This window comes from Cupressus sempervirens, chromosome 4 (assembly GCF_028749045.1).
Source record: "Cupressus sempervirens isolate cs-2001-9-10 chromosome 4, ASM2874904v1, whole genome shotgun sequence".
Taxonomy (NCBI): Eukaryota; Viridiplantae; Streptophyta; class Pinopsida; order Cupressales; family Cupressaceae; genus Cupressus; species Cupressus sempervirens.
The window spans coordinates 761,343,663-761,348,848 of record NC_143121.1 but is presented as its reverse complement, the minus strand read 5'-3'; positions in this window follow the sequence as shown (position 1 = coordinate 761,348,848).

Genomic DNA, 5,186 nt, shown 5'->3' with positions numbered 1-5,186 from the left:
TTGATCTCTTTGTAATTTATTCATTCACTTTTGATAATAAAAATTTCTCTTTTTTGCTTATCAAGAATGTCTCATTTGGAGATCTTAGAATTCCAACCTCCATAGCTCTTTGCTCCTCTCTTTCTGTGACAAGTGTTTGCATGCAAGTGATTCTTGGGAGCTGTGGGGTTGATCTTTCATCAACTTCAACATGGTATCAAGGTTCCAGATCTTAATGCTCATCTTCTATTTATGAGAGGTCTAGCTTAGTTTTCAGATCTATGCTTTTTCTTTCAAAAGGTTTAATTTTTTAGAGTTATTTTCTATTGAATTTGGGGGACATTTATTGTGAATCTGGGGGACATTTATTGTGATAATATAATTATATAAATTATAGGATGAATGAGACATTTGTTAAATTAATGGGGTAACGTGTGAAGAATGGTGACCCTCGCTGAAGGGGCATCACCGATAGATATAAAATAAGATTGAATCTTCCTCTCTTGATATGGATATTACACAATACTACAACAAATGAAATAATAAGCTAATCTACAATGTTTGGAGGAGATGATAACCGTTCATCAACAATTGAAAGGGAAATGTTAATGCCCATAGTTAAAACAAACACATTAGTAACAACATGATATTGAATAGCAACTCAATCTTAGGAATCAACAGTTCCTATATTTTGGGGCAGTTTGCTAAACACAACAAAGAGATGACAAGCAACATTTATAAGTTGAGACTATTTTTACATTCTTGGAAATCCCCATATAATGATAATAGTAATAATAATAATAACATTGTTGTGGCAACTATCTTCTTAATTCAAATCCACAACAAAGAGAGTCTGAAGAAGCTAAAACAACAAGAGTGATAAATCCTTAGTGTGGTCCCTTAGAGTGATAGATGGGCAGAGGCATAGGAAAAGAGCAAAACACCAAACACAATGTGCTGCGGTACCAAAAATAATAATAATATTTCATTCACTGTGATATCAAATGAATACATAGTACCTTTTTTATAGAAAAATGTATAATATTGTAGAGAAATCTAGCAATAGCCGAAAAGAAAAAATATCTACAAACTTCTAGAAAATATTACAACCAACTCAAACTTTTGGAAAATACTTCAGCCGACACAACCTAAACCTAAACCTAATAATCTAGAAACATCTAATGAAAAACGATTAATTCTAAGTAGAAATTAATATTTCTAACACTCCCCCCTAATTTCTACTATCTACATCATGAATATTTACAATTCCCAATGCTTCCCTTAAAATTTCAAATTGTCCCAGTGCTAAAGCCTTGGTGAAGATATCTGCAAGTTGCTCCATTGATCTGCTATTTTGTAGATTAATTTCTGTGTTATTAACTAGCTCTCTAATGAAATGATACCTTGTGTCAATATGCTTTGTCCTCTTGTGAAACACATGGTTCTTTGAAAGTGCAATAGCAGACTTGTTATCACAATAGATTGTAGTAGGTCCATCTTGAACTTGCATTAAGTCTTCCAAAATCCTTCACATTCATATTGCTTGACACACTATTGTTGTTCTTGCTACATACTTTGCTTTAGTTGATGAGAGAGTGACAAAAGGTTGCTTCTTTGATGTCTAGGCTACAACACCTATCCCAAGATGAAATGCATATCCGTATGTGCTCCTTCTATCCTCAGTATTCCTTGCAAAATCACTATCTGTATATCCAACTAATTGAAAATCATCTGAAGTAGAATACAAAATGCCATGATTCATAGTTCCTGCAATATATCTCAAAATTCTTTTTCCTACCTACCAATGTGAGTTCTTAGGTGATTTCATGAATCTAGAGATTAAACTCACTCCATACATAATATTTGGTCTAGTAGTAGCGAGATACATCAAACTACCAACCAATCTTCTAAATATAATTGAGTCAAAAATTTTCTCAGTATCTTTTCTATTTAGTTTGGTGCCTACTACCATAGGTGTAGAAACTGGACTGCAATTTATCAATCTAAATCTTTTCAAAATATCTTTTGCATATTTACTTTGGCAAATGAAAATTCCTTTATCACTTTGAGTAACTTCAATGCCAAGAAAATATTTCATCAATCTTAGATCTGTCATTTCAAATTCTTTTTTCATTGCTGATTTAAACATGTCAATAGATAAATTGCCTTTGAAGATCAAATCATTAACATATAAACAAACAATTAAAATCTAACCTTGTTCATTGATCTTGGTATATAAAGTAGGTTTGCTGGTGCTTCTCTTGAATCCATTCTCCATCATGTATGAATCTATTTCGCTGTACCAGGCTCTTGGAGCTTGCTTCAATCCATAGAGCACCCTCTTCAAATTATAAACTTTGTCTTCATGTCCTCTTATTTCATATCCTAATGGTTGCTATACATAGAATTCTTCTTCCAAATATCCATTTAAAAATGCTGATTTGACATCCATTTGGTGAACTGTCCATTTGTTTTGAGTTGCAATAGCTAATACTATTATGATAGTATCAAGTCTTGCTATAGGTGCAAATGTCTCCTTATAGTCAACCCCATATTCTTGTGAAAATCCCTTAGCAACTAACCTTGCCTTATATTTGTCTACATCTCCATTAGCTTTAAACTTAGTCTTATAAACCCATTTTACTCCAATGCAATCTTTGTTCTTAGGAAAATCAACTAATTCCCATGTATCATTTCTTTCAATTGATTCAATTTCATCATTCATTGCATTAATACAATGTTCTTCCTTAGTTGCATCTTCAAAATATATAGGATCTTAAGCAAAAATAGAAAAATTTGATTGCAAATCTATTTTACTTCCTTGATCATAAATCTCACTCAAGCTTCTAGTTTTCTTGCTTGTAATCCTTGATCTCAATTGTGCAAGTATAGGGTTTGAATCATTACTTACTTGTGAATTTTAAGATTCTCCATGTTCAACTTAATTTTCTAAGTGATCTTCTTGTGGACTTTGTGGTGGAGTTCCTTCTTGGTCACTTGGTTGATCCTCTTGGTCTTCATGATCCTTTTTATCCTTCTCACCATATGGTATTGTTGTAGTACATGTAATATTTGTATCTATATTTCTATCCCAAGATTCATCCTCTTTAAATAAAACATCCCTACTCATAATGACTTTTCTGGTGATAGGATTAAACAACCTATATGCCTTAGATTTCTCATCATAGCTAACAAAAATGCATTTCTCACTCTTATAATCTAATTTAATTCTAGTTTCTTTTGGAACATGTGCATATGCAATACAACCAAATACTTTGAGATGAGAAACACTATGAATCTTACCACTCCATGCTTGTTGTGCAATCATGTCCCTCACAATCTTTGTTGGACTCCTATTCAGGATATAAACAACACAAGAAACTGCCTCAGCCCAAGACTCATTAGGAAGATTCTTACCTTTCAACATGCTCCTTGCTATCTCCATTATTTTCCTATTCTTTCTCTCTGCAACACCATTTTTCTGTGGTGTGTAACTGGTAGTAAATTTCTTTTTGATTCCATGATCCCTGCAAAAATCAAAAAAATCATTTGACTTATACTCTCCTCCTCTACCAAATCTCAATACCTTGATAGGTAAACCACTTTGTTTCTCAGCAAAAGCCTTGAATTCTTAAAATTTGCTAAAAGTTTTAGATTTGTATTTAGGAAAGTAAACCCATGTCTTTCTACTGAATTCATCAATAAATGTTAAGAAATGAATGTTCCCCCCTAATCATGGCATTTTCATTGGACTACATATATCTGAATGCACAATTTCTAAAGGTACCCTTGCTCTATATGACATCCCTTTTGGAAAACTCTCTCTATGATGTTTGGCCAAAATACAACTTTCACATGGACTTAATGATGATTGGGGTAAGCCTCTTACCATTTCCTTTCTTTGCAATATCAATAATCCTTTGAAATTTAGATGTCCATAGCTCAAGTGTGCTCAAGTGCCATATCCATGCCTGATCTTGACTTGTTGCGTTGAAACTTGCTGGAATTTCATCAACCATATTGCTCCTCATTCAAAGTGGAAACAATATATTATTTTTCATTTCTACACTTGCAATCACCAAGTTACTAGGAGGCATATCAAATATAGTGCACACATTTTTCTCAAAAATAGCTCTATAACCTTTTTGACTAAGTTGCCCTACACTTATAAGATTATGTTTCAAACCAGGTACAAAGTATACATCAAAAATAGATTTCTTACCTTGCTTTGTTATGACATTTATTGTACCTTTTCCACTTACTTCCACTATCTCATTGTTTCCCAACTTCACTTCTGATTTAATTGATCTAAAGAAGCTTTCAAGATAATCTTTGTTACCTGTCATATGCTTGTTGCAACCACTATCTAGAAACCAAAAATCATTTGAATTCTCTTGGGCTACATTGCAAGTTATAAACAATGTCTCAGAACTACTCTAAAAAATATTTGCATTTTGCTTACTCATATCAGCTTGTTTCTTTTTACACTCATTTGCAAAATGTCCAAACTTCTTGCAGTAATAACATTGAACATTTTTTTTTATCATACCTTTATGATGTTTGGCTATTATTGAATCCCCTTGATTTGAAGTATTGATTTCTCCTTCCTCTTGGATCTGGACTCTTTCCTTCTTCCTTTTGAAAATTATATTTGCCTCTTCCTCTTCCTCTAAATCTAGAATATCCTCTTCCTCTGCCTCTACCAAATGTCATTTGTGTTTTGAATGCATTCTCCAGTGAATTACCATTACCCTTGTTCAACCTGTCTTCATGATTATAAAAGGATCCAAACACCTCATCTATGGATAATGTTGTTAAATCCTTAGATTCTTCAATTGCAACCACAATATTATCAAATTTAGGAGGCAAACTTCTTAAAATCTTCTCTACAACTTTCTAATCAATAAGCTCATCACCATTCATCCTTACTTGATCAACCACATTCATTACACGATTTGAAAATTGGTTTACAGAATCAGAATCCTTCATTTGTAAATTTTCAAATTCTGTTCTAAATGCTTGTAATTTAACATTATTTACCTTACTTGTACCTTGATATGCAGTCTCAAGAATGTCCCAAGCTTGCTTGGCTATAACATCTAGCTTAATTTTTCCAAGAACCGAGTCATCCAAAGCTTGTCCAATAAATTGCAAAGATTTTTTACTCTTCTACATATTTTCAGCAAGGTTTTTCTTTTAATTAGCAT